The following is a 26840-nucleotide window of genomic DNA, read 5'->3' as shown; positions in this document are numbered from 1 at the left end:
ACTTGAACAGGTAGACTCCAATGTTTCAGGCATTGCAATTTGGCACTTCAGTTTCTAGAATCCATCTGTAATGAGGACATACTTGGTGGAGTATGACTAGAGAAGGCAGAAATCGCTGTGAGCAGGGTTCAAAGCTATGCGGGGAGACCCCATTGGATTTCAAGTCCAACGCCTTAACCTCTCGGCCATCACAGCTGTTTGATTGCAATCTAAATACTTTTTTAAATCAAATGTGTATGTGCAGTAAATGTTCAATAGAAAATAAGTCCAAGGTTATAAGTTATGACATTAAGTTAGCATGTTTTTGGAACTTCTTGCTGCACGGAAGAACAATGATCAAGCATGGATTGATCCAGCGCCAATAAAGTCTCTGGCCAATCACTGAGTAAAGAGAATGTTATTGTAAAACAGGACTGTAATGCAAGAAATTGATATATAGAAGAATTTGGACAGAGATTGCATTGAAGGAGCTGCACTCTTTTGTCAGGGAATTGAAGACATTTTTTGCAAAGGTGACCTGCCACACTATTCCTGGGATGATACAAGTGTTTCCTGTAACATTACAATCATATAAAGTGAAGGAGTTAGAGCTCCATCGCTGTGAGCAGGGTTCGAACCTGCGCGGGGAAACCCCATTGGATTTCAAGTCCAACGCCTTAACCACTCGGCCATCACAGCTGTTTTAAGCTCTGGCATACAGTTGGTATGTTTGGGCTCTTAAATGTTGATCAATGATAGACAGCAAGTACACCCAGAAGTTACACTAACAAGAGTGTAATACAAACATTGGATATAAAGAGGATTAGTTTAGTTTCAATATGAACAGCCAAGGCCTTCATACATTTTTTTTTCTTGTGGCAGGAAACTTTTACATGTCAGACTTCCTTGAATGGAACTTGAACAGGTAGAGGGTTAGGGTTGCCAATGGTAATATGGCTTTGGTCATTACAACTTGGCATTTAAGTTACTAGAACATAGTTGTAATGAGGGCATAGTCTGTGGAGTATGAGTAGAGTAGGCAGAAATCGCTGTGAGTAGGGTTCGAACCTACGCGGGGAGACCCCATTGGATTTCGAATCCAACGCCTTAACCTCTCGGCCATCACAGCTGTTTGATTCCAATCTGAATACTTTTTTAAATCAAATTTGTATGTGTGGTAAATGTTCAACAGAAAATCATCAAACACAAACCTACAATAATCTTTGTACCAAGGCTCCTTGAGGGAGACTGAAAGTTACAGAGTGCCACCACTGTCAGCAAGATGATCCCATTGGAATTTGAGTCCAATATCAGGCATCACAAGTCCAAGGTGATAAGTTATGACATTAAGTTAGCATGTTTTTGAAACTTCTTGGCCAATCACTGAGTAAAGAGAATGTTATTGTAAAACAGGACTGTAATGCAAGAAATTGATGTACAGAAGAATTTGGACAGAGATTGCATTGAAGGAGCTGCACTCTTTTGTCAGGGAATTGAAGACATTTTTTGCAAAGGTGACCTGTCACACTATTCCTGGGATGATACAGATGTTTTCTGTAACATTACAAGCATGTAAAGTGAAGGAGTTCAAGCTCCATTGCTGTGAGCAGGGTTCAAACCAGTAGAGGGTTAGTGTTACCAATGGTAATATGCCTTTGGTTAGTACAACTTTGCATTTAAGTTGCTCGAACATAGTTGTAATGAGGACGTAGTCTGTGGAGTATGAGTAGAGAAGGCAGAAATCGCTGTGAGCAGGGTTCGAACCTGCGCGGGGAGACCCCATTGGATTTCGAGTCCAACGCCTTAACCTCTCGGCCATCACAGCTATCTGAGAATGACCTGAATACTTTTTTAAATAAAAATGTGCAGTAACTGTTCAACAGAAAATCATCAAACACAGACTGCTACTATAACCTTTGTCCCAAGGCTCATTGAGGGAGATTCGAGTCCAACGCTTTAACCTCTCGGCCATCACAGCTGCAAAGACAGGCATTGTGACATGCAATTGCCATGTTTTTCCTTTTTCTTGTTGCATAGAAAAACCAAACCTGTGGTTTTGTCGTTGTCTTATATTCAATGAGTAAAGTAGGTGTCACTGTAAGACTGAAATACATCCAAAAAAGACATAAGACAAATTGATAATATCCACACAGGGCTTTTTTTCTTTGGTAAGTGAACAGCAGACTGTTTTGGTACTGTTTACCTATCAGACTATTCCTGGGATGATATAACTTGCACAGTGAGATTGTATATTTGAGCATCACATTTTGGATCTTCTTTATCTATTTAAAGAGACGATTGTAGTTAGAGACGCTTAAGGTGGATATCGCTATGAGCAGGGTTCGAACCTGCGCGCGGGGACCCCATTGGATTTCAAGTCCAACGCCTTAACCACTCGGCCATCACAGCTTCAAAGATGCATTTTGTGACCTACAGTTACCATGTTTTTGGTACTAATGGATGGAAAAACAAGGATCAAGCATGGATCAACAGGGTACCATTAGGTGCTTTTTGTAGGGAAACCTACGCAACATTGGTGTCTTACAACCAATGAGTAAAGTAAAGTAAAGTAAAGTGTGATTGTATTACATGCCTGTAATATATCACACATGAAAATGAGACAATGAAGACATCCATACTCAAAAAAACTATGAGAGAGATTTTCTCTTTTGTCAGCAAAGAGAGCCAGAGATTCCTTGGATGAAACAACTTGCACAGTTAAACCCCAGTTGTATCATACATTTGGACATCTGGAGTTGATGTGGTACACATAAGGAAGACATCGCTGTGAGCAGGGTTCGAACCTGCGCGGGGAAACCCCATTGGATTTCAAGTCCAACGCCTTAACCACTCGGCCATCACAGCTGTTTGAAGGCATTGTATACAGTTGGTTTGTTTGGGCTCTTAAGTATTGCTCACTGATAGACAGCAAATACACTGAGAAGTTACACCCAGAAGTTACACTCACAAGAGTGTAATACAAACATTGGATATAAAGAGGATTAGTTTAGTTTCAATATCAACAGCCAAGGCCTTCATAAGTTTTTTTTTTCTTGTGGGAGGAAACTTCTACCTGTCAGACTTCCTTGAATGGAACTTGAACAGGTAGACCCTAGGTCATTACAACTTGGCACTTAAGTTGCTAGAACACATCTGTAATGAGGACATAGTCTGTGGAGTATGAGTAGAGATGGCAGACATCACTGTGAGAAGGATTCAAACCTGCACGGGGAGACCCCATTGGATTTTGAGTCCAACGCCTTAACCTCTTGGCCATCACAGCTGTCTGATTGTCGTCTGAATACTTTTTTAAATTAAAATGTGTAGTAACTGTTCAACAGAAAATCATCAAACACAGACTGCTACTATAATCTTTTTCCCAAGGCTCCTTGAGGGAGATTCGAGTCCAACGCTTTAACCTCTCGGCCATCACAGCTGCAAAGGCATGTATTGTGACATGCAATTGCCATGTTTTTCCTTTTTCTTGTTGCATAGAAAAACCAAACCTGTGGTTTTGTCGTTGTCTTACATTCAATGAGTAAAGTAGGTGTGACTGTAAGACTGAGATACATCCAAAAAAAGACATATAAGACAAATTGATAATATCCACACAGGGATTTTTTTCTTTTGTAAGTGAACAGCAGACTGTTTTGGTAATGTTTACCTGTCAGACTATTCCTGGGATGATATAACTTGCACAGTGAGATTGTATATGTGAACATCACAATTTTGATCTCCTTCAGGATGTCCCGAGGGAGAAAAACACCATCAATGGTATCATTTTATCAGTTCCTTCTTAAAGCTCCTACTGTGGACAGATCTATTTACACAATTTTAGTTAGAGATGCTTAAGATGGACATCGCTGTGAGCAGGGTTCGAACCTGCGCGGGGAAACCCCATTGGATTTCGAGTCCAACGCCTTAACCTCTCGGCCATCACAGCTGCGAAGGCATGCTTTGTGACATGCAATTGTTTTGTCGGTGTCTTACATTCAATGAGTGAAGTAGGTGTGACTGTAAGACTGAAATACATCCAAAAAAGACATTGAAAAAATACATGTAAGACAAATTGATAATATCTACACAGGGCTTTTTTTTCTTTTTTAAGAGAACCCCAGCCTGTTTACCTGTCAGACTATTCCTGGGATGATATAACTTGCACAGTGGGATTGTATATGTGAACACTATCAATCATGTCCCTTCTTAAAGCTCCTACTGTGGACATGTCTATTTAAATAGACACTTGTAGTTAGAGATGCTTAAGGTGAACATCGCTGTGAGCAGGGTTTGAACCTGCGCGGGGAAACCCCATTGGATTTCGAGTCCAACGCCTTAACCTCTCGGCCATCACAGCTGCGAAGGCATGTATTGTGACATGCAATTGTTTTGTCGGTGTCTTACATTCAATGAGTAAAGTAGGTGTGACTGTAAGACTGAAATACATGGACAAAAAGACATTGAAAAAATACATGTAAGACAAATTGACTGTTTGGTAATGTTTACCTGTCAGACTATTCCTGGGATGATTTAACTTGCACAGTGAGATTGTATATTTGAGCATCACAATTTAGATCTTCTTCAGGATGTCCACAGGGAGAAGAACACTATCAATGGTATCATTTTATCAGTCCCTTCTTAAAATGCCTACTGTGGACAGGTCTATTTAAATGATGATGAGATGCTTAAGGTGAACGTCGCTGTGAGCAGGGTTCGAACCTGCGCGGGGAAACCCCATTGGATTTCGAGTCCAACGCCTTAACCTCTCGGCCATCACAGCTACAAAGACATACTTTTTGACATTAAGTTTTCGTTTTTTAAGCATGTTTTTGGTACTTCTTATTGCATGGGAAAACAATGATCAAGCACTGATCGACAGGGTACCATTAGGTGCTGTTTGTGGGGAAACCTATGCAACATTGATGTAATATAGACTGTAAGACTGTAATACTTTAAAAAAAGACACTGAAAAAAGACATGTAAGACAAAAAGAAAATATCCACCCTAAAACAAACTATGAGCGATTCTTTGTCTTTTGGTAATGTTCACCTGTCACACATAATACATCCCTGAAGTTGATGTGACCTTCTTCATGAAGTACACATTGTGTCCCCAAGGAAGAGTCTGTCTATGATATTATTTTATCAGTCCCTTCTTACAGTTCATACTGTGGTCTCTGTAAGATCTGTCGATTTTACAGAGACAAATGTAGACAGAAGTAATAAAAGTTGACATCGCTGTGAGTAGGTTACGAACCTGTGATGACAGAAGAAATGTTGCCAGAACTCATCAGCCTACAAACAGCATTTCACATTTGATCACAATCACTGATGTCTTACCTCAAGCTTAGACCGCTGTTGTGAAGATGTTGTTAAATTCGCTATTTACCTTGATTTCCTCTCAGTCCTGGGGTCCTCATTCATACTGACTTAAGTCTCACCGCTCCTCTCTCACAATTGAGTGCTGTCAGCAGTTTGTTCTCTCAGCCCGCCCACACACCTACCGAGAGGTGATCAAAGCTCTAAGTATGGCATTATTAGAGCATATTTTTCTGAGATGAAAGATAAAAAGGATTAGAGGGAAGTTTTAGGGGGGTTTTGTTCGTTTGTAGTTGTTGTTGTTGTTAGGAAGCTGTAAAGCACATTTTTCAGATCCTTTGTGAGCTAAAAAGCAGCTGATTGATTCAACTTTTCACTCCATTGCATCTTATTGTGACTAGGAATTAGGTCAAGTGTTTGCTCAGCTCCACCACAGTGTTTTCCTTACATTTCTTACATGAACGTCAATGGGATTTAAAGGAGGCTCATTTGAAAACTCAATCCATCAATCAAAGTGAATCACAGTGTTTCACAATCATGTTACCTAATATATACAATATGCAACCCAAAACTAATCTCAAAAGAGTGCTCCACCAATTTATCATTGCACTCAAATAACATCAGACTCACAATGGACACAAAAAGGATCAAAATTGATGCAGCAGAAAAATATATATCATCTTTTTTACGCACACATTCAGATATAAAGAGCAGACTCGAGATACTTCATTCCTTCTGAGCCACATGTCTGTTTCTATTTCTTAGTATGGATCAGCTTGTTGATTTACTTTAACTACTTAACTGGGCATTAAATAAGCTGATAAAGTGCTGCTGCTTGATAGTTATGGTGGTGGTTGGATGGTTATGTAATTAGTGAAAGTAAATTTAAACTAATTCTTAGATTAAGAGGTCTCTCCAGAAGAAAGTAGTACAATAATCTGCAGGATGCCATCGGTTTCATTTGTGACCAGTTGCTGTACTCTGTAAAAAGAGTTTGGCCTACAAAAAAGTAAAGGGGACATCCGCTTGATTATGAAAGCGCTGACTAAAACTAAAGTCCACATGCTCTTCCCATTTCCGTCCTCAAATCTGAAATTTGAACTAGAATCTGCCTGTGCTGCCTTTCTATAAAAAACATTGTCATTGGCTATGTTTGATTATAGCCTGGATGGATAAATGGAGAACACAGCCACAGGAAAATAATTTCAGTTGGGGTGCGGGGGTGCTGACTATCAAACCCACCCCACCCCCAATGAATGTTTTTAAGTTCATTAATACCTGCAGCGTTGCTCTAGCAGACGCTGTATGCATTTATGCACGAGGCACACTTGATTAACTTGATTATTTAAATCTCCAGACATGCTGACAGGACCGGTCAAGATCTAATGGTAATTAATTTTCTGTGTTCTTCTACATTCAAAAGGTCAGCCATAACACACACACATACAGTCCAGGTTCATTCAGGGAAATTGTTTAAAGTAAAGCAGCTGTCCTCCTGATAAATCCTGAGCTCCATCAGAACTGTGTAAAAAATGTTATTTCAAAAGCTAAGAGTTTAATTTCCCTGGAGCATTTTCTCTGTCCTGTCATGTTTATAACTAGAATTTTTGGTTTTGCTGCTTAATTGTTCCACAATATTTGCTGCAGTGACATTACTGTGTGGATGGAAACATGTATAATTACTGAAAGCAGCCTCTCCCATCTTTATTGGTGAATTGTCAAAGAAAATACCCATACAGCATAAAGAAAACATCTGGAAAGTTTGCGCTGCACAACATAGTTTTAAAAGCAATATAGCCTAGAGGGACAAATACAGGTGGAGTCAAATGTCAAGCTGGCTGGATTCTTTTCCCATTACCTCATCTTTGCATGCAGATCTATAGGTAGCCAGCCATTTAGAGACAGGAGTAATAGACTTCAAGGCAAAGGTCAAACTGTAACTGTACAAGGTGGAAAACGCTGTGAGCAGGGTTCGAACCTGCGCGGGGAAACCCCATTGGATTTCAAGTCCAACGCCTTAACCACTCGGCCATCACAGCTGTCTTATAATAGTCATGCACTAATGTAAATGACGTTAGTATGTGTGGGGTCTCAAACGTCAAGAAGAAAAACCACAACAAATGACAGACAGCTTTAACACCCTTGGTATGTAGGGTCGTTGTCAGGAACAGGTGATCCCTGGAGCTATTTTCAGCCCTGTCACACTGGGGAAGAATTAAGGAGTGCCATCGCTGTGAGCAGGGTTTGAACCTGCGCGGGGAAACCCCATTGGATTTCAAGTCCAACGCCTTAACCACTCGGCCATCACAGCTACAAAGTTGCGAAATGAACAAATGTTTAGTCTGATTGTTTAACTTCTTTCTGATGTTAAACATTAACAGCCATGGAAGCTATGTGGGATTTTTTGTGTGTGTGTGACTTGAGTTCTAGACATTTTTGGCACCTTTCACACTATGACAACTAATTGGTGAGGTTAATGTGATTTTATTCCATATTGCACAGAAGTTTTGAACCTACCTACCTAGCTGAACTTCAATGTTAAACCAGGAAGTAGACTCTCTCTAACTTGGGTGATTATTGCAGCATTATGAATGTGTAGTCGCTGTGAGCAGGGTTCGAACCTGCGTGGGGAGACCCCATTGGATTTCAAGTCCAACGCCTTAACCACTCGGCCATCACAGCTGTTTTAAGCTAAAGTTGGTATGTTTAAATGGATGTTTGGGCTCTTAAATGCTGAGCTGAAAAATCATCATGAGTGATAGACAGCAAGTACATCCAGAAGTTACACTCTCAATACAAACATTGGATATGAGGAAGACAAGTTGAGTTCAACAGCCAAGGAACCTTCATAAGATTTTTTTTTCTTGTGCCAGGAAACTTTTACCTGTCAGACTTCCTTGAATGGTACTTGAACAGGTAGACCCCAATGGTAATATGCCTTTAGGAATTGCAATTTGGCACTTCAGTTGCTAGAACACATCTGTAATGAGGACATACTTGGTGGAGTATGAGTAGAAAAGGCAGACATCATTGTGAGCAGGGTTCGAACCCATTGGATTTCGAGTCCAATGCCTTAACCTCTCTGCCATCACAGCTGCAAAGACATGCATCTTGCATGTAAGACACCTTACATCTTACATTCAATGAGTAAAGTAGGTCTGACTGTAAGACTGAAATTTTTTTTATGTCTTTTTTTTTAAAAGACATTGAAAAAACATGTAAGACAAATAGATAATATCCACACAGGGTATTTTTTCTTTCGTCAGTGAACCCCAGACTGTTTTGGTATGTGAACAGTATCATTGGTATAATTTTATGTCCCTTATTAAAGCTCCTACTGTGGAGAGGTCTATTTAAAGAGACAGTTGTAGTTAGAGACTCTTAAGGTGGACATCGCTGTGAGCAGGGTTTGAACCTGCGCGGGGAAACCCCATTGGATTTCGAGTCCAACGCCTTAACCTCTCGGCCATCACAGCTATTTTAAGCTGTTGCATACACTTTAAATGAAGTTGGTATGTTTGGGCTCGTAAATGTTGAGCTGAAAAATCATCAACAATGATAGACAGCAAGTACACCTAGAAGTTACACTCACAAGAGTGTAATAAAGGAGCCTTCATAAGATTTATGTATCCTTGTGGCAGGATGATACAGCTTGCACAGGACACAGGTGTTTCCTGTACTGTTACAAGCATGTAAAGTGAATAAGTTAGAGCTCCATCGCTGTGAGCAGGGTTCGAACGGGGAAACCCCATTGGATTTCAAGTCCAACGCCTTAACCACTCGGCCATCACAGCTGTTTTAAGCTTTTGCATACAGTTGGTATGTTTGGGCTCTTAAATGTTGATCAATGATAGACAGCAAGTACACCCAGAAGTTACACTAACAAGAGTGTAATACAAACATTGGATATAAAGAAGATTAGTTTAGTTTCAATATCAACAGCCAAGGAACCTTCATAAGTTTCTTTTTTCTTGTAGGAGGAAACTTTTACCTGTCAGACTTCCTTGAATGGTACTTGAACAGGTAGACTCCAATAGCATTAACCACTCGGCCATCACAGCTATTTTAAGGTGAAGTTGGTATGTTTAAATGGAGTTGATATGTTTGGGCTCTTAAATGTTGAGCTGAAAAATCATCATGAGTGATAGACAGCAAGTACATCCAGAAGTTACACTCTCAATACAAACATTGGATATAAAGAAGACAAGTTTAGTTTCAATATCAACAGCCAAGACAATCTACATCTGTAATGAGGACATACTTGGTGGAGTTTGACTAGAGAAGGCAGAAATCGCTGTGAGCAGGGTTCAAACCTATGTGGGGAGACCCCATTGGATTTCAAGTCCAACGCCTTAACCTCTCAGCCATCACAGCTGTTTGATTGCAATCTGAATACTTTTTTAAATCAAATGTGTATGTGCAGTAAATGTTCAACAGAAAATCATCAAACACAAACCTACAATAATCTTTGTACCAAGGCTCCTTGAGGGAGACTGAAAGTTACAGAGTGCCACCACTGTCAGCAAGATGATCCCATTGGAATTTGAGTCCAACATCTTGACCATTCAGGCATCACAAGTCCAAGGTGATAAGTTATGACATTAAATTAGCATGTTTTTGGAACTTCTTGCTGCACGGAAGAACAATGATCAAGCATGGATTGATCCAGCGCCAATAAAGTATCTGGCCAATCACTGAGTAAAGAGAATGTTATTGTAAAACAGGACTGTAATGCAAGAAATTGATATATAGAAGAATTTGGACAGAGATTGCATTGAAGGAGCTGCACTCTTTTGTCAGGGAATTGAAGACATTTTTTGCAAAGGTCACTTGCCACACTATACCTGGGATGATACAGGTGTTTCCTGTAACATTACAATCATATAAAGTGAAGGAGTTAGAGCTCCATCGCTGTGAGCAGGGTTCGAACCTGCGCGGGGAAACCCCATTGGATTTCAAGTCCAACGCCTTAACCACTCGGCCATCACAGCTGTTTTAAGCTTTTGCATACAGTTGGTATGTTTGTGCTCTTAAATGTTGATCAATGATAGACAGCAAGTACACCCAGAAGTTACACTAACAAGAGTGTAATACAAACATTGGATATAAAGAGGATTAGTTTAGTTTCAATATCAACAGCCAAGGCTTTCATACATTTTTTTTTCTTGTGGTGGGAAACTTTTACATGTCAGACTTCTTTGGATGGAACTTGAACAGGTAGAGGGTTAGGGTTGCCAATGGTAATATGCCTTTGGTCATTACAACTTGGCATTTAAGTTGCTAGAACATAGTTGTAATGAGGGCATAGTCTGTGGGGTATGATTAGAGAAGGCAGAAATCGCTGTGAGTAGGGTTCGAACCTATTGAAGGAGCTGCACTCTTTTGTCAGGGAATTGAAGACATTTTTTGCAAAGGTGACCTGTCACACTATTCCTGGGATGATACAGGTTTTTTCTGTAACATTACAAGCATGTAAAGTGAAGGAGTTAGAGCTCCATTGCTGTGAGCAGGGTTCGAACCAGTAGAGGGTTAGTGTTACCAATGGTAATATGCCTTCGGTTAGTACAACTTGGCATTTAAGTTGCTCGAACATAGTCTGTGGAGTATGAGTAGAGAAGGCAGATATCGCTGTGAGTAGGGTTCGAACCTACGCGGGGAGACCCCATTGGATTTCGAGTCCAACGCCTTAACCTCTCGGCCATCACAGCTGTTTGATTGCAATCTGAATACTTTTTTAAATCAAATTTGTATGTGTGGTAAATGTTCAACAGAAAATCATCAAACACAAACCTACAATAATCTTTGTAGCAAGGCTCCTTGAGGGAGACTGAAAGTTACAGAGTGCCACCACTGTCAGCAAGATGATCCCATTGGAATTTGAGTCCAACATCTTGACCATTCAGGCATCACAAGTCCAAGGTGATAAGTTATGACATTAAGTTAGCATGTTTTTGAAACTTCTTGGCCAATCACTGAGTAGAGAGAATGTTATTGTAAAACAGGACTGTAATGCAAGAAATTGATGTACAGAAGAATTTGGACAGAGATTGCATTGAAGGAGCTGCACTCTTTTGTCAGGGAATTGAAGACATTTTTTGCAAAGGTCACCTGTCACACTATTCCTGGGATGATACAGGTGTTTTCTGTAACATTACAAGCATGTAAAGTGAAGGAGTTAGAGCTCCATTGCTGTGAGCAGGGTTCGAACCAGTAGAGGGTTAGTGTTACCAATGGTAATATGCCTTTGGTTAGTACAACTTGGCATTTAAGTTGCTCGAACATAGTCTGTGGAGTATGAGTAGAGAAGGCAGATATCGCTGTGAGTAGGGTTCGAACCTACGCGGGGAGACCCCATTGGATTTCGAGTCCAACGCCTTAACCTCTCGGCCATCACAGCTGTTTGATTGCAATCTGAATACTTTTTTAAATCAAATTTGTATGTGTGGTAAATGTTCAACAGAAAATCATCAAACACAAACCTACAATAATCTTTGTAGCAAGGCTCCTTGAGGGAGACTGAAAGTTACAGAGTGCCACCACTGTCAGCAAGATGATCCCATTGGAATTTGAGTCCAATATCAGGCATCACAAGTCCAAGGTGATAAGTTATGACATTAAGTTAGCATGTTTTTGAAACTTCTTGGCCAATCACTGAGTAGAGAGAATGTTATTGTAAAACAGGACTGTAATGCAAGAAATTGATGTACAGAAGAATTTGGACAGAGATTGCATTGAAGGAGCTGCACTCTTTTGTCAGGGAATTGAAGACATTTTTTGCAAAGGTCACCTGTCACACTATTCCTGGGATGATACAGGTGTTTTCTGTAACATTACAAGCATGTAAAGTGAAGGAGTTAGAGCTCCATTGCTGTGAGCAGGGTTCGAACCAGTAGAGGGTTAGTGTTACCAATGGTAATATGCCTTTGGTTAGTACAACTTGGCATTTAAGTTGCTCGAACATAGTCTGTGGAGTATGAGTAGAGAAGGCAGATATCGCTGTGAGTAGGGTTCGAACCTACGCGGGGAGACCCCATTGGATTTCGAGTCCAACGCCTTAACCTCTCGGCCATCACAGCTGTTTGATTGCAATCTGAATACTTTTTTAAATCAAATTTGTATGTGTGGTAAATGTTCAACAGAAAATCATCAAACACAAACCTACAATAATCTTTGTAGCAAGGCTCCTTGAGGGAGACTGAAAGTTACAGAGTGCCACCACTGTCAGCAAGATGATCCCATTGGAATTTGAGTCCAACATCTTGACCATTCAGGCATCACAAGTCCAAGGTGATAAGTTATGACATTAAATTAGCATGTTTTTGGAACTTCTTGGCCAATCACTGAGTAAAGAGAATGTTATTGTAAAACAGGACTGTAATGCAAGAAATTGATGTACAGAAGAATTTGGACAGAGATTGCATTGAAGGAGCTGCACTCTTTTGTCAGGGAATTGAAGACATTTTTTGCAAAGGTCACCTGTCACACTATTCCTGGGATGATACAGGTGTTTTCTGTAACATTACAAGCATGTAAAGTGAAGGAGTTAGAGCTCCATTGCTGTGAGCAGGGTTCAAACCAGTAGAGGGTTAGTGTTACTAATGGTAATATGCCTTTGGTTAGTACAACTTGGCATTTAAGTTGCTCGAACATAGTTGTAATGCATAGTCTGTGGAGTATGAGTAGAGAAGGCAGATATCGCTGTGAGCAGGGTTCGAACCTGCGCGGGGAGACCCCATTGGATTTCGAGTCCAACGCCTTAACCTCTCGGCCATCACAGCTGTCTGATTGTAATCTGAATACTTTTTTAAATCAAATTTGTATGTGTAGTAAATGTTCAACAGAAAATCATCAAACACAAACCTACAATAATCTTTGTACCAAGGCTCCTTGAGGGAGACTGAAAGTTACAGAGTGCCTGCATTCCCATTGGATTTCGAGTCCAACGCCTTAACCTCTCGGCCATCACAGCTGTCTGACAACAATCTGAATACTTTTTTAAATAAAATGTGTATGTGTAGTAAATGATGATACAGCCTGCACAGGACACAGGTGTTTCCTGTACCATTACAAGCATGTAAAGGGAAGGAGTTAAAGCTCCATCGCTGTGAGCAGGGTTCGAACCTGCGCGGGGAAACCCCATTGGATTTCAAGTCCAACGCCTTAACCACTCGGCCATCACAGCTGTTTTGAGCTGTTGCATACACTTGGTATGTTTGGGTTGATCAATGATAGACAGCAAGTACACCCAGAAGTTACACCCAGAAGTTAAACTCACAAGAGTGTAATACAAACATTGGATATAAAGATTAGTTTAATTTCAATATCAAGAGCCAAGGACATATTGATTTAATACTATTCAAGGATTTTTGTAGAAAATCTGCTCAAAATTTGTGTGTTTTGCAGTGACTTTGCTGCTTAGAGACTAAAAGAGTGTTTATATTTGTTCCTAATGTCCTAACGAATGGCCAGCCTTCATAGTGAGGGACAGGACATGATGAATCATGCCATTGGGGATAACAGCATTTCTCTCAGGCGTTAATGGTTGTTCACATCAACAGAGATGGAAGGAGTTAGGGTTAGGGTTAGGGTTAGGGTTTAAAGAAAAGCTTTAGAGTTAAGATACTTACCTTCTTCACACACCTGGCCCAATGCCCTTTGAAGTGTGTGTGCTTGTTGAATTAATCATTTCACAAAGTAAAAAATATGTCAGAAATCAAGCCTTCCGATTCCAATGTAGGAAATATATGGTGGCAGGAGATTTCAGACACCGAAGGACACTGTCTGTACTGTCAATATAGATAATTAAGTTAGTTAATAATACAATATAAAGTCTACAGAAAGTCAGCTTTAGGCCCCTATTGATAAATTGTGGATTTTAAAAGCTCTCATCACTGTCATTTTTCCCGAGGTATGCACCTGTCAACAAACAAAGACTTATGTTTATATAAGAAACGCCTCCACAGAGAGTTTAGAATGGGTCCATTTTCCTTCTTTAACCACTCAGTCATCACAGCTGCTGCCTCAGTATAAACAAATAGCTACATATAATTTATTTAAGCTACGTTTCAAATTTTTATAATAAGAATATTGTCCATCTCGAATCACCTTTAAATTTGTTTGTATTCCGATGTGATCAAATCATCAAAAGCTGACCAGTTGTAATGATTAAGGTTTATTATATCATTCTGATTGACAGACGTGCAAATGTATGTGTTAGCTCCACTCTGCTGAAACATTTTCATCTCAGACGGAGATAATTTGCTGTTTACATTTGAGTAGAGTGATTTGAAAACCTTTAAGTATATCTTTTGTGATTTTAAAGCCAGAGGACTTTTCTAAAAACATAAAAAGAAAGTCTTTGATTTCATGTCTTATGTAAACACCACAATGATGTTTTATTACTAAGAATGGAGGAGGTAAATCAGACAATAATAACCAACCAAACATCTACTATTAAATCTCATTACTATTACTGAGTCAGTCGATAGATAGAGGAAATTATTCTAAAAAGTTTCCACATTTCTTTGCCCTTGAGGAAAGACAGTCTGCTTTACAAGTAAATGAAACCACTTGCCATTAATTACGCTTAGCAAATGAGATTATCCACAGCTGTCAGACCACATACACACACCGGACAGCAAGCGTGCGTTTCTCGCTTCCCCCCCTGCCATGCCTAATTTCATTATTCTATTAAATAAGGTTCATTAACAGTGGCTGGATGGGAAAACTTTGCTTCTGAGGTTTGATAAACACAAGCACTGTGGAATATGAAGCAATGTCAGCTTTTTTTGTTCTCATTTCTGCTCGGCTCTTATATCTGTAATCTCTCCTGATTCTCCTATCAAACTCAATGATGCCTTTACAAGATGCTCAACAAGAGGTGAAAGGAAAAATAATGAACTAAAAAATGTAGTTTGAAGCCGAAAGAGTGTGAGAAAATGTATAATCTCTCTCTGATGTATGAGGTGCTTCTTATGCAAGAGTGGGTAAGATGTCAGACTTAAAATCTATTGCTGAAAATTATAGCTACTGAAAACACAACAATAAGTATTCCTCGATGGTACTTGACTCATCCATGTTATAATATTGTCTTCCCATGCAACAATAAGTACTGAATACATTGGCTAAGACATTGGGCTCAATAGTTTGACACATGAACAAAAATGTCTGGCATTCCCTGACAAAAGAAATAAATCTCAAATTGTTTTCTTCAGTGTTGAAAGTTAATCTCAGTTTGTCTGGTTTCATACTTCTTTTTTTTACCACAGAATGTTTGTGCAGGTTTCCGACTACGTAAATGTAATTGTGCCTTGTTTGATCATTGTTTTACATTGCACCAATAAGTATCACAAACATCTAATTTGATGTAGAAAAAACACATGTTTTGGCACCTGTGATGGCTGACTGGTTAAGGCGTGGGACTCGAAATCCAATGGGGTTTCCCTGCGCAGGTTCAACCCCTGCTCACAGTGCTCAAGTATGGGAACATCCAAATGATTCTGTTGTTCCTTCCTCATTATGTAACAGATGTTAACTGATTGTCCTTTAGTAGCACTTGGTCTTCACTCCATACAACCTCATTCATTTGAAGTTAATTGAACTCTTAACTGTGCTGGTAACAGCTGCAGAAAAAAAACAATAGTCCCATCTCCATCAAGGAAGTTCTGGGTACATTTTAGGGGGCAGGAATTTTACAGAAAAGACCTCTCATTCGGAGGTCCTTGGAGGTACCAGGAGATTGTCCTTCATGAAAGGTTCCTGCTTTGGAGACACGCACCAACAGTGACAGCCCCGAAGTTCCTGCAGTTGAAACGGCCCAAAGGTTGTGCTGATTGTGGTACCAAGGGTACTCAAGCAACAATGAAGAAGAAAAAAGCAAAAAGACAGCTGTGATGGCCGAGTGGTTAAGGCGTTGGACTTGAAATCCAATGGGGTTTCCCCGCGTAGGTTCGAACCCTACTCACAGCGCTCAAGTATGAGAACATGTGGATACTTCTGTTGTTCCTTCCTCATTACGTATCCCAGTGTGCTTCAAAGGACATTTTTAACAGATGTTTACTGATTGTCCTTTGGTAGCAGTTGGTCTTCACTCCATACAACCTCATTCATTTGAAGTTAATTGAACCCTTAACTGTGCTGGCAACAGCTACAAAAAAAAACAAAAAAACAATAGTCCCATCTCCATCAAGGAAGTTCTGGGTACATTTTAGGGGGCAGGAATTTTACAGAAAAGACCTCTCATTCAGAGGTCCTTGGAGGTACCAGGAGATTGTCCTTCATGAGAGGTTCCTGCTTTGGAGACACGCACCAACGGTCACAGCCCCGTAGTTCCTGCAGTGGAAACGGCCCAAAGGTTGTGCTGATTGTGGTACCAAGGGTACTCAAGCAACAATGAAGAAGAAAAAAGCAAAAAGACAGCTGTGATGGCCGAGTGGTTAAGGCGTTGGACTTGAAATCCAATGGGGTTTCCCCGCGTAGGTTCGAACCCTACTCACAGCGCTCAAGTATGAGAACATGTGGATCCCATTGTGTCACCAGAGTAGGACCTTGATAGGATCCACTACATTCTGGAGGTGATGTAATCATTCTGCAACACTTTCAATTGTTGCATAAAAGTTGACTGTGACATCTCCGAGGTGACGCACCAAAATCACATCTCACTTTAAATATACCCAATCAGCACTAAGTCAACCTCAAGCCCCACCCAAGAATTTTTCAGGGTCGCACGGAGTACATACCCTGAGGCAGGGACTTGTTTTGCTCCCGTAAAAGTTCCAGGAGATTGTTCTTCATGAGAGGTTCCTGCTTTGGAGACACGCACCAACGGTGACAGCCCCGAAGTTCCTGCAGTGGAAACGGCCCAAAGTTTGTGCTGATTGTGGTGCCAAGGGTACTCAAGCAACAATGAAGAAGAAAAACGCAAAAAGACAGCTGTGATGGCCGAGTGGTTAAGGTGTTGGACTTGAAATCCAATGGGGTTTCCCCGCGTAGGTTCGAACCCTACTCACAGCGCTCACATATGAGAACATGTTGATACTTCTGTTGTTCCTTCCTCATTACGTATCCCAGTGTGCTTCAAAGGACATTTGTAAGAGATGTTAACTGATTGTCCTTTAGAAGCACTTGGTCTTCACTCCATACAACCTCATTCATTTGAAGTTAATTGCACCCTTAACTGTGCTGGTAACAGCTACAGAAAAAAAAACAATAGTCCCATCTCCATCAAGGAAGTTCTGGGTACATTTTAGGGGGCAGGAATTTTACAGAAAAGACCTCTCATTCGGAGGTCCTTGGAGGTACCAGGAGATTGTCCTTCATGAGAGGTTCCTGCTTTGGAGACACGCACCAACGGTGACAGCCCCGAAGTTCCTGCAGTGGAAACGGCCCAAAGTTTGTGCTGATTGTGGTACCAAGGGTATTCAAGCAACAATGAAGAAGAGGAAAGCAAAAAGACAGCTGTGATGGCCGAGTGGTTAAGGCGTTGGACTTGAAATCCAATGGGGTTTCCCCGCGTAGGTTCGAACCCTACTCACAGCGCTCAAGTATGAGAACATGTGGATCCCATTGTGTCACCAGAGTAGGACCTTGATAGGATCCACTACATTCTGGAGGTGATGTAATCATTCTGCAACACTTTCAAATGTTGCATCAAAGTTGACTGTGACATCACCGAGGTGACGCACCAAAATCACATCTCACTTTAAATATACCCAATCAGCACTAAGTCAACCTCAGGCCCCACCCAAGAATTTTTCAGGGTCGCACGGAGTACATACCCTGAGGAGATTCCTGCTGTGGAGACATTCACCAACGGTCACAGCCCCGAAGTTCCTGCAGTGGAAATGGCCGTAAGGTTGTGCTGATTGTGGTGCCAAGGGTACTTGAGCAACAATGGAGACACTAAAACTTGAAAAAAACTCTTTCCTTATAAAAAGTAAGCAAAAAGACAGCTGTGATGGCCGAGTGGTTAAGGCGTTGGACTTGAAATCCAATGGGGTTTCCCCGCGTAGGTTCGAACCCTACTCACAGCGCTCACATATGAGAACATGTGGATACTTCTGTTGTTCCTTCCTCATTACGTATCCCAGTGTGCTTCAAAGGACATTTGTAACAGATGTTAACTGATGGTCCTTTAGTAGCACTTGGTCTTCACTCCATACAACCTCATTCATTTGAAGTTAATTGAACCCTTAACTGTGCTGGCAACAGCTACAAAAAAAAAAAAAAAACAATAGTCCCATCTCCATCAAGGAAGTTCTGGGTACATTTTAGGGGGCAGGAATTTTACAGAAAAGACCTCTCATTCAGAGGTCCTTGGAGGTACCAGGAGATTGTCCTTCATGAGAGGTTCCTGCTGTGGAGACACGCACCAACGGTCACAGCCCCGTAGTTCCTGCAGTGGAAACGGCCCAAAGTTTGTGCTGATTGTGGTACCAAGGGTACTCAAGCAACAATGAAGAAGAAAAAAGCAAAAAGACAGCTGTGATGGCCGAGTGGTTAAGGCGTTGGACTTGAAATCCAATGGGGTTTCCCCGTGTAGGTTTGAACCCTACTCACAGCGCTCAAGTATGAGAATATGTGGATCCCATTGTGTCACCAGAGTAGGACCTTGATAGGATCCACTACATTCTGGAGGTGATATGATCATTCTGCAACACTTTCAATTGTTGCATAAACGTTGACTGTGACATCACCGAGGTGACGCACCAAAATCACATCTCACTTTAAATATGCCCAATCAGCACTAAGTCAACCTCAAGCCCCACCCAAGAATTTTTCAGGGTCGCACGGAGTACATACCCTGAGGCAGGGGCTTGTTTTGCTCCCGTAAAAGTTCCAGGAGATTTTCCTTCATGAGAGGTTCCTGCTGTGGAGACATTCACCAAGGGTCACAGCTCCGAAGTTCCTGCAGTGGAAATGGCCGTAAGGTTGTGCTGATTGTGGTGCCAAGGGTACTTGAGCAACAATGGAGACACTAAAACTTGAAAAAAACTCTTTCCTTATAAAAAGTAAGCAGAAAGACAGCTGTGATGGCCGAGTGGTTAAGGCGTTGGACTTGAAATCCAATGGGGTTTCCCCGCGTAGGTTCGAACCCTACTCACAGCGCTCACATATGAGAACATGTGGATACTTCTGTTGTTCCTTCCTCATTACGTATCCCAGTGTGCTTCAAAGGACATTTGTAACAGATGTTAACTGATGGTCCTTTAGTAGCACTTGGTCTTCACTCCATACAACCTCATTCATTTGAAGTTAATTGAACCCTTAACTGTGCTGGCAACAGCTACAAAAAAAAAACAAAAAAACAATAGTCCCATCTCCATCAAGGAAGTTCTGGGCACATTTTAGGGGGCAGGAATTTTACAGAAAAGACCTCTCATTCAGAGGTCCTTGGAGGTACCAGGAGATTGTCCTTCATGAGAGGTTCCTGCTGTGGAGACACGCACCAATGGTCACAGCCCCGTAGTTCCTGCAGTGGAAACGGCCCAAAGGTTGTGCTGATTGTGGTACCAAGGGTACTCAAGCAACAATGAAGAAGAAAAAAGCAAAAAGACAGCTGTGATGGCCGAGTGGTTAAGGCGTTGGACTTGAAATCCAATGGGGTTTCCCCGCGTAGGTTCGAACCCTACTCACAGCGCTCAAGTATGAGAACATGTGGATCCCATTGTGTCACCAGAGTAGGACCTTGATAGGATCCACTACATTCTGGAGGTGATGTAATCATTCTGCAACACTTTCAATTGTTGCATAAACGTTGACTGTGACATCTCCGAGGTGACGCACCAAAATCACATCTCACTTTAAATATACCCAATCAGCACTAAGTCAACCTCAAGCCCCACCCAAGAATTTTTCAGGGTCGCACGGAGTACATACCCTGAGGCAGGGACTTGTTTTGCTCCCGTAAAAGTTCCAGGAGATTGTTCTTCATGAGAGGTTCCTGCTTTGGAGACACGCACCAACGGTGACAGCCCCGAAGTTCCTGCAGTGGAAACGGCCCAAAGTTTGTGCTGATTGTGGTGCCAAGGGTACTCAAGCAACAATGAAGAAGAAGAATGCAAAAAGACAGCTGTGATGGCAGAGTGGTTAAGGTGTTGGACTTGAAATCCAATGGGGTTTCCCCGCGTAGGTTCGAACCCTACTCACAGCGCTCACATATGAGAACATGTTGATACTTCTGTTGTTCCTTCCTCATTACGTATCCCAGTGTGCTTCAAAGGACATTTGTAAGAGATGTTAACTGATTGTCCTTTAGAAGCACTTGGTCTTCACTCCATACAACCTCATTCATTTGAAGTTAATTGCACCCTTAACTGTGCTGGTAACAGCTACAGAAAAAAAAACAATAGTCCCATCTCCATCAAGGAAGTTCTGGGTACATTTTAGGGGGCAGGAATTTTACAGAAAAGACCTCTCATTCGGAGGTCCTTGGAGGTACCAGGAGATTGTCCTTCATGAGAGGTTCCTGCTTTGGAGACACGCACCAATGATGACAGCCCCGAAGTTCCTGCAGTGGAAACGGCCCAAAGTTTGTGCTGATTGTGGTACCAAGGGTATTCAAGCAACAATGAAGAAGAGGAAAGCAAAAATACAGCTGTGATGGCCGAGTGGTTAAGGCGTTGGACTTGAAATCCAATGGGGTTTCCTCGCGTAGGTTCGAACCCTACTCACAGCGCTCAAGTATGAGAACATGTGGATCCCATTGTGTCACCAGAGTAGGACCTTGATAGGATCCACTACATTCTGGAGGTGATGTAATCATTCTGCAACACTTTCAAATGTTGCATCAAAGTTGACTGTGACATCACCGAGGTGACGCACCAAAATCACATCTCACTTTAAATATACCCAATCAGCACTAAGTCAACCTCAGGCCCCACCCAAGAATTTTTCAGGGTCGCACGGAGTACATACCCTGAGGAGATTCCTGCTGTGGAGACATTCACCAACGGTCACAGCCCCGAAGTTCCTGCAGTGGAAATGGCCGTAAGGTTGTGCTGATTGTGGTGCCAAGGGTACTTGAGCAACAATGGAGACACTAAAACTTGAAAAAAACTCTTTCCTTATAAAAAGTAAGCAAAAAGACAGCTGTGATGGCCGAGTGGTTAAGGCGTTGGACTTGAAATCCAATGGGGTTTCCTCGCGTAGGTTCGAACCCTACTCACAGCGCTCACATATGAGAACATGTGGATACTTCTGTTGTTCCTTCCTCATTACGTATCCCAGTGTGCTTCAAAGGACATTTGTAACAGATGTTAACTGATGGTCCTTTAGTAGCACTTGGTCTTCACTCCATACAACCTCATTCATTTGAAGTTAATTGAACCCTTAACTGTGCTGGCAACAGCTACAAAAAAAAACAAAAAAACAATAGTCCCATCTCCATCAAGGAAGTTCTGGGTACATTTTAGGGGGCAGGAATTTTACAGAAAAGACCTCTCATTCAGAGGTCCTTGGAGGTACCAGGAGATTGTCCTTCATGAGAGGTTCCTGCTGTGGAGACACGCACCAACGGTCACAGCCCCGTAGTTCCTGCAGTGGAAACGGCCCAAAGGTTGTGCTGATTGTGGTACCAAGGGTACTCAAGCAACAATGAAGAAGAAAAAAGCAAAAAGACAGCTGTGATGGCCGAGTGGTTAAGGCGTTGGACTTGAAATCCAATGGGGTTTCCCCGCGTAGGTTCGAACCCTACTCACAGCGCTCACATATGAGAACATGTGGATACTTCTGTTGTTCCTTCCTCATTACGTATCCCAGTGTGCTTCAAAGGACATTTGTAACAGATGTTTACTGATTGTCCTTTAGTAGCAGTTGGTCTTCACTGCATACAACCTCATTCATTTCAAGTTAATTGAACCCCTTAACTGTGCTGGTAACAGCTACAGAAAAAAAAAACAATAGTCCCATCTCCATCAAGGAAGTTCTGGGTACATTTTAGGAGGCCGGAATTTTACAGAAAAGTCATCTCATTTGGAGCATTTGGAGGTCCTTGATAGGACTCTGGAGGTGATGTAATCATTCTGCAACAGTTTATAGGCGCTTATTTGTGCACTTTCTGTTGATGTCACAGCCTGCTTTGAGTACCCAATCAACACCTTGTCAACCTTAACAATGAAGACCCAAAAACTTACTTCCTTCATTGAAAATTAAAAAACTGCCAAAAAACTGTCATAACACAGCTGTGATGGCCGAGTGGTTAAGGCGTTGGACTTGAAATCCAATGGGGTTTCCCCGCGCAGGTTCAAACCCTGCTCACAGCGATGTCTCACTTAAGTCCCATGTCCATGAAGGAAGTGTCATGTCAAATTTAGGAGACAGGAACATCAACTTGCCCATTGGGTCACCAGAGTAGGACCTTGATGGGATCCACTACATTCTGGAGGTGATGTAATCATTCTGCAACACTTTCAATTGTTGCATAAACGTTGACTGTGACATCACCGAGGCGACGCACCAAAAGCACATCCCACTTTAAGGCTGTGTCCCAATTTGGCCCAAATTGCGAGGCTGCATCCTCGAAGTGCGCATTTCGAGGCCGATTACGTCACAACGCCGCGCGAAGGCTGTCCCAATTCGAAGACTCCTTCAAATGCAGCCTTGAAATGCGGCCTTCTTTTCCCTCTTTTTCGAGGATGCATCGCTACTATCCTTCGCGGCCTCCCAAATCCCAAGATCCTTTGCGCGGCGCTGTTCAGTGCCGCGAAAACACAACAATGGCGACACCAACAGGTGAAGACTTTTCATTCAAGTGTAAGTATTGGTTTGTTTTATTTAATTATTTTTACTTATTACTACTTATACTTTTATACTTTTACTAATTACTTATATTTTATTACTTGACTTATATCTTATATATATATATATATAAAAATGGACTAAGATGAACAAATTTAGATTTTAATAAAGAGCTACGTTTGGGATTATCACTATTATATGTTATACTTCATTATTATCATTATTATGATAATTTTTTGCTATATTAGAACCCTTTTGTCTGTTGACATAGTAAAAAAAAACATGTTTTACATTACATTTTGTTTTATTTTTGTTTTAGGGAGCAAGGAGCAAACCGAGCTCCTGATTAAACAAAGAGGGGAAAATGACCATCTATTCACGGGGGCCAAAAACTCCGCCACGGCGGGATGGAGGTAAGGCTGATGTCCATTTTTGTACATCTTTGCATCCCTGTGTTGATGTGATCTTGTGTTTACCTTTTCTCTTGCTTCCCTCTGTGTTTAGAGCAATACTGGAAAAGATTGGGCTGAAGGGGAAGGTCCAGCCCTACCAGGCCAAAAAAAATGGGACAATTTTAAAAAATATATATAAAGTAGGTAGCCTACAGGTTTGGATTAGTTTTACTGTTACTAAATACTTTTGCTGAAAATTGCTGACATGATTGATTTCCACTGCCTTAGGATTGCAAATATCCAGGGACAGGGGAGGGGGCCAGCGGCAAGCCCACTGCTGGCACTTGGCCGTGGTTTGTCCTCATGGATGAGGTACTGGGGCAGAGGCCATCTATTGCCCCCCCTGTCCTCATTGCCTCCATCCGTGAGGACACACCAGGGCCAAGTGCCGCAGTGGGTGAGCAGGAGAGTGAAGAGGAGGAGGAGGACCAGCCAGGGCCCAGGAGGAAGAGGAGGAGGGAGGATGACCTCCTTGACCTCATAAAGGAGGACATGAGAAGGCAAAATGAGGCAGAGGAGAGGAGGGAGCAGGAGGGGAAAGACAGGATGGAGAGGCTCTTCTCTCTCCTGGAAAAAGTAATAGAAAAATAAATATACATCTATATAGATGTGTGTAATTTGATTTTATTTATGAACTGTGTTTATTTATGATTTTTCTTTATTTTTTATTTGATTGTGAAGATTTTGATGTTTTATGTTGTTATTAAATAAAAAATATTGTTCATTGTTACACGTCTATTCCATTTAGTATTTACAACTTCAGTACAATTTATAACAGGGTTGCATAAAGTGCTACTGTTCAGGAAGAACAAGGGATTAAATATTTTCTTTTATTATCAAGTGATGAAACATTTCACTATTTACAAAAATTACATCAGAAATAACTATTTACAGATTATTATTATTTTATTATTCTTTCTCTTGTGTGTTTTCCTTCTTTCTTTCTTTCTTGTGTGTTTTCCTTCTTTCTTCTTCTTTCTTTTTTTCTTTCTTTTGTGTTTTCCTTCTTTCTTCTTCTTTCTTTCTTTCTTTCTTTCTTTCTTGTGTGTTTTCCTTCTTTCTTCTCCTTTCCTTTATTCTTCTCCTTTCTTCTCTCATAATTTTGTCAGCTTTTTCACCGTCTTTTCGGTCGAGACGTCTTTCTCGTCTTATGGGCGGGAACAGCTGGTGACGCAACCAGGAAATGCCTCGAAGGCTAGACCGTCTCATTTCACAACGGTTGATGCGTCCTTCGGAGGTTCCTCAAGGCTGCATCCTTCGAAGGCCGCAAAGGCCGCGTCCTTCGAGGATGCAGCCTCGCAGTTGGGTCCAAATTGAGACACAGCCTAAGTATACCCAATCAGCACTAAGCCAACCTCAAGCCCCACCCAAGAATTTTTCAAAGTCGCACGGAGTACATACCCTGAGACAGGGACTTGTTTTGCTCCTGTAAAAGTTCCAGGAGATTTTCCTTCAAGAGAGGTTCCTGCTGTGGAGACATTTACCAACGGTCACAGCCCCGAAGTTCCTGCTGTGGAAACGGCTCTAAGATTGTGCCAATTGTGTTACCAAGGGTACTCGAGCGACAATGAAGACACAAAAACTTGAAAAAACTGCTTCCTTATAAAACTAGAGGAGTAATACAGCTGTGATGGCCGAGTGGTTAAGGCGTTGGACTTGAAATCCAATGGGGTTTCCCCGCGTAGGTTCGAACCCTACTCACAGCGTGTGAGAAAATGTGAATGCTTCTGTTGTTCCTCCCTCATTACAAGTCCCACTATGCTTCAAAGGACAGATGTTAACTGATTGTCCTTTAGTAGCAGTTGGTCTTCACTCCATACAACCTCATTCATTTGAAGTTAATTGAACCTTTAACTGTAAGGAACTTCTGGGTACATTTTAGGAGGTGGGAGTTTTACAGGAAAGTCCTCTCATTTCTGACTTTTCTGGCCCTAAGGTTGTGCTGATTGTGGTACCAAGGGTACTGGAGCAACAATGAAGACACAAAAACCTCAAAATACTCCTTCCTTATAAAAAGAGAGCAGTCAGACAGCTGTGATGGCCGAGTGGTTAAGGCGTTGGACTTGAAATCCAATGGGGTTTCCCCGCGTAGGTTCGAACCCTACTCACAGCGAATTTTGACTTTAATATTTACCTTGTAGGTATACAAATAAACCTAATGCAGCAGTAGTTTCCCTTCTTATATAATAATATTATTTAGATTTACTTTATATGCTCCAGCAGACTGAAATACTTTGCCAAACTCAGTCAGATGCATTTCTTTGCTTTTCTTCTATACCTTTTTGCTTTTTTTTACCTTAAATGTATTTGGTCTTGTTTTTGGCTGTATTTACTTTCATCTTTCACTACCACATATTTTTCTCTCTCTACTATTCTCTCTTTTTACTACCCATTCTACCCTTTTAGTTTTTTGGTAGACTCTTAACTATTTTGTTCGGTCTGGTAGTTACTAATGTCTTGATGATCTGCTTATAACAAATATGTAGAGCTTTGGGATTTGTTTGTTTGTGTGTGTTTGGCTGTTTGTTTTATGTTGCTTGCTTAATTATTTTCATCATTATTAGTAATATTTGTTTGTTGACTTGTCTGTTAATTTTCATGTTGTTTGCAGTTAGAAAACAAGTTGAAAACAAGATAGTACCCCTCGAGGGGCTTACCTCACCCTTACATTTCAAATAAAATGAGTAATTGTCAGTTTGCATACTCGTTCGCTCATTAACTTGGTCACTAATGGGACAATAAGGGTATACAGTTACTTCAGAAGACATATTTGCACAGTGAAGGTTCAATAAAAGTGATTCTCTTTGTATTTATGAACATTGCATGTACACTAAGAGGGTAATCACAGCCAGTGATGAGGCTTGTTAGGGCTAGTGCTGGCTCAGCTACCTCCTTCAGTCATGAGATGGCACATCGTAGAGATCACAAAGTGATGCTGTTGTATGGGCTCTCCTTATTTTTCCTTTGCATGAGAATAGCTCATTTGTAGCTGTTTTACATGCAGCTTGAGATGACAGGAAGAGGCAGAGTTAAGTGGCCTTTTAACACATTTATTTTGGGATGTGGGATGCCGACGCCTACCTGACTATTTAATGTCTTTAAAATGTGGCCATACTGTACAGATGTAATTTACACTCTTTTAATTTATACTGAGATTCAATCATAATGTGACTCAGACCACCCTCAGTTAAAATCAAGTTAAGAGTGAAGAAAAGTCATGAATGAGTGGAATATCCACTAGGCAAACTAACAAACCAAAGCACACAGATTCAAACCATAAACATAATATAAATGCCATATATGTGGAACCAAAACTAATTAATTGTAAAATAAAATTTTAAAAAGCACATTAAACAAA

The 26840-nt window shown here is 41.2% G+C and overlaps 1 long non-coding RNA gene and 37 other non-coding genes across 38 annotated transcripts; 16 read left to right on the top strand and 22 right to left on the bottom strand.

The window, feature by feature from the left end:
• Positions 1-113: 113 nt before the first annotated feature.
• trnas-uga (transfer RNA serine (anticodon UGA)) lies at positions 114-195 on the bottom strand. Its single transcript has one exon. It is a non-coding gene; the product is annotated as a tRNA-Ser (tRNA).
• Positions 196-596: 401 nt separating this feature from the next.
• On the bottom strand, positions 597-678 carry trnas-uga (transfer RNA serine (anticodon UGA)). Its single transcript has one exon. It is a non-coding gene; the product is annotated as a tRNA-Ser (tRNA).
• A 348-nt stretch (positions 679-1026) lies between these two features.
• trnas-cga (transfer RNA serine (anticodon CGA)) lies at positions 1027-1108 on the bottom strand. Its single transcript has one exon. It is a non-coding gene; the product is annotated as a tRNA-Ser (tRNA).
• Positions 1109-1722: 614 nt separating this feature from the next.
• Positions 1723-1804, bottom strand: trnas-cga (transfer RNA serine (anticodon CGA)). Its single transcript has one exon. It is a non-coding gene; the product is annotated as a tRNA-Ser (tRNA).
• A 502-nt stretch (positions 1805-2306) lies between these two features.
• trnas-uga (transfer RNA serine (anticodon UGA)) lies at positions 2307-2388 on the bottom strand. Its single transcript has one exon. It is a non-coding gene; the product is annotated as a tRNA-Ser (tRNA).
• Positions 2389-2762: 374 nt separating this feature from the next.
• trnas-uga (transfer RNA serine (anticodon UGA)) lies at positions 2763-2844 on the bottom strand. Its single transcript has one exon. It is a non-coding gene; the product is annotated as a tRNA-Ser (tRNA).
• Positions 2845-3180: 336 nt separating this feature from the next.
• On the bottom strand, positions 3181-3262 carry trnal-caa (transfer RNA leucine (anticodon CAA)). Its single transcript has one exon. It is a non-coding gene; the product is annotated as a tRNA-Leu (tRNA).
• A 578-nt stretch (positions 3263-3840) lies between these two features.
• Positions 3841-3922, bottom strand: trnas-cga (transfer RNA serine (anticodon CGA)). Its single transcript has one exon. It is a non-coding gene; the product is annotated as a tRNA-Ser (tRNA).
• A 329-nt stretch (positions 3923-4251) lies between these two features.
• trnas-cga (transfer RNA serine (anticodon CGA)) lies at positions 4252-4333 on the bottom strand. The gene has a single exon. It is a non-coding gene; the product is annotated as a tRNA-Ser (tRNA).
• A 341-nt stretch (positions 4334-4674) lies between these two features.
• On the bottom strand, positions 4675-4756 carry trnas-cga (transfer RNA serine (anticodon CGA)). The gene has a single exon. It is a non-coding gene; the product is annotated as a tRNA-Ser (tRNA).
• A 2495-nt stretch (positions 4757-7251) lies between these two features.
• Positions 7252-7333, bottom strand: trnas-uga (transfer RNA serine (anticodon UGA)). Its single transcript has one exon. It is a non-coding gene; the product is annotated as a tRNA-Ser (tRNA).
• Positions 7334-7523: 190 nt separating this feature from the next.
• On the bottom strand, positions 7524-7605 carry trnas-uga (transfer RNA serine (anticodon UGA)). Its single transcript has one exon. It is a non-coding gene; the product is annotated as a tRNA-Ser (tRNA).
• A 289-nt stretch (positions 7606-7894) lies between these two features.
• On the bottom strand, positions 7895-7976 carry trnas-uga (transfer RNA serine (anticodon UGA)). The gene has a single exon. It is a non-coding gene; the product is annotated as a tRNA-Ser (tRNA).
• A 712-nt stretch (positions 7977-8688) lies between these two features.
• trnas-cga (transfer RNA serine (anticodon CGA)) lies at positions 8689-8770 on the bottom strand. Its single transcript has one exon. It is a non-coding gene; the product is annotated as a tRNA-Ser (tRNA).
• A 242-nt stretch (positions 8771-9012) lies between these two features.
• Positions 9013-9088, bottom strand: trnas-uga (transfer RNA serine (anticodon UGA)). Its single transcript has one exon. It is a non-coding gene; the product is annotated as a tRNA-Ser (tRNA).
• Positions 9089-9586: 498 nt separating this feature from the next.
• trnas-uga (transfer RNA serine (anticodon UGA)) lies at positions 9587-9668 on the bottom strand. Its single transcript has one exon. It is a non-coding gene; the product is annotated as a tRNA-Ser (tRNA).
• A 535-nt stretch (positions 9669-10203) lies between these two features.
• On the bottom strand, positions 10204-10285 carry trnas-uga (transfer RNA serine (anticodon UGA)). The gene has a single exon. It is a non-coding gene; the product is annotated as a tRNA-Ser (tRNA).
• Positions 10286-10920: 635 nt separating this feature from the next.
• trnas-cga (transfer RNA serine (anticodon CGA)) lies at positions 10921-11002 on the bottom strand. The gene has a single exon. It is a non-coding gene; the product is annotated as a tRNA-Ser (tRNA).
• A 607-nt stretch (positions 11003-11609) lies between these two features.
• Positions 11610-11691, bottom strand: trnas-cga (transfer RNA serine (anticodon CGA)). The gene has a single exon. It is a non-coding gene; the product is annotated as a tRNA-Ser (tRNA).
• Positions 11692-12288: 597 nt separating this feature from the next.
• On the bottom strand, positions 12289-12370 carry trnas-cga (transfer RNA serine (anticodon CGA)). Its single transcript has one exon. It is a non-coding gene; the product is annotated as a tRNA-Ser (tRNA).
• A 620-nt stretch (positions 12371-12990) lies between these two features.
• Positions 12991-13072, bottom strand: trnas-cga (transfer RNA serine (anticodon CGA)). The gene has a single exon. It is a non-coding gene; the product is annotated as a tRNA-Ser (tRNA).
• Positions 13073-13394: 322 nt separating this feature from the next.
• On the bottom strand, positions 13395-13476 carry trnas-uga (transfer RNA serine (anticodon UGA)). The gene has a single exon. It is a non-coding gene; the product is annotated as a tRNA-Ser (tRNA).
• A 2704-nt stretch (positions 13477-16180) lies between these two features.
• trnas-uga (transfer RNA serine (anticodon UGA)) lies at positions 16181-16262 on the top strand. Its single transcript has one exon. It is a non-coding gene; the product is annotated as a tRNA-Ser (tRNA).
• A 449-nt stretch (positions 16263-16711) lies between these two features.
• trnas-uga (transfer RNA serine (anticodon UGA)) lies at positions 16712-16793 on the top strand. The gene has a single exon. It is a non-coding gene; the product is annotated as a tRNA-Ser (tRNA).
• A 431-nt stretch (positions 16794-17224) lies between these two features.
• On the top strand, positions 17225-17306 carry trnas-uga (transfer RNA serine (anticodon UGA)). Its single transcript has one exon. It is a non-coding gene; the product is annotated as a tRNA-Ser (tRNA).
• Positions 17307-17749: 443 nt separating this feature from the next.
• On the top strand, positions 17750-17831 carry trnas-uga (transfer RNA serine (anticodon UGA)). The gene has a single exon. It is a non-coding gene; the product is annotated as a tRNA-Ser (tRNA).
• A 412-nt stretch (positions 17832-18243) lies between these two features.
• On the top strand, positions 18244-18325 carry trnas-uga (transfer RNA serine (anticodon UGA)). The gene has a single exon. It is a non-coding gene; the product is annotated as a tRNA-Ser (tRNA).
• Positions 18326-18773: 448 nt separating this feature from the next.
• trnas-uga (transfer RNA serine (anticodon UGA)) lies at positions 18774-18855 on the top strand. The gene has a single exon. It is a non-coding gene; the product is annotated as a tRNA-Ser (tRNA).
• Positions 18856-19318: 463 nt separating this feature from the next.
• On the top strand, positions 19319-19400 carry trnas-uga (transfer RNA serine (anticodon UGA)). Its single transcript has one exon. It is a non-coding gene; the product is annotated as a tRNA-Ser (tRNA).
• A 450-nt stretch (positions 19401-19850) lies between these two features.
• trnas-uga (transfer RNA serine (anticodon UGA)) lies at positions 19851-19932 on the top strand. The gene has a single exon. It is a non-coding gene; the product is annotated as a tRNA-Ser (tRNA).
• A 431-nt stretch (positions 19933-20363) lies between these two features.
• On the top strand, positions 20364-20445 carry trnas-uga (transfer RNA serine (anticodon UGA)). Its single transcript has one exon. It is a non-coding gene; the product is annotated as a tRNA-Ser (tRNA).
• Positions 20446-20888: 443 nt separating this feature from the next.
• trnas-uga (transfer RNA serine (anticodon UGA)) lies at positions 20889-20970 on the top strand. Its single transcript has one exon. It is a non-coding gene; the product is annotated as a tRNA-Ser (tRNA).
• A 412-nt stretch (positions 20971-21382) lies between these two features.
• Positions 21383-21464, top strand: trnas-uga (transfer RNA serine (anticodon UGA)). The gene has a single exon. It is a non-coding gene; the product is annotated as a tRNA-Ser (tRNA).
• A 449-nt stretch (positions 21465-21913) lies between these two features.
• trnas-uga (transfer RNA serine (anticodon UGA)) lies at positions 21914-21995 on the top strand. The gene has a single exon. It is a non-coding gene; the product is annotated as a tRNA-Ser (tRNA).
• Positions 21996-22473: 478 nt separating this feature from the next.
• Positions 22474-22555, top strand: trnas-uga (transfer RNA serine (anticodon UGA)). The gene has a single exon. It is a non-coding gene; the product is annotated as a tRNA-Ser (tRNA).
• Positions 22556-22984: 429 nt separating this feature from the next.
• On the top strand, positions 22985-23550 carry LOC128369487 (uncharacterized). The gene is made up of 3 exons (XR_008322012.1): positions 22985-23045; positions 23350-23443; positions 23535-23550. It is a non-coding gene; the product is annotated as an uncharacterized LOC128369487 (long non-coding RNA).
• A 1556-nt stretch (positions 23551-25106) lies between these two features.
• On the top strand, positions 25107-25188 carry trnas-uga (transfer RNA serine (anticodon UGA)). The gene has a single exon. It is a non-coding gene; the product is annotated as a tRNA-Ser (tRNA).
• A 325-nt stretch (positions 25189-25513) lies between these two features.
• Positions 25514-25595, top strand: trnas-uga (transfer RNA serine (anticodon UGA)). Its single transcript has one exon. It is a non-coding gene; the product is annotated as a tRNA-Ser (tRNA).
• The last annotated feature ends 1245 nt before the right edge of the window (positions 25596-26840 follow it).

Source organism: Scomber japonicus, chromosome 12 (assembly GCF_027409825.1).
Source record: "Scomber japonicus isolate fScoJap1 chromosome 12, fScoJap1.pri, whole genome shotgun sequence".
Lineage (NCBI taxonomy): Eukaryota > Metazoa > Chordata > Actinopteri > Scombriformes > Scombridae > Scomber > Scomber japonicus.
The sequence above is the reverse complement of the archived record's forward strand: the minus strand, read 5'-3'. Positions and strand labels throughout refer to the sequence as shown.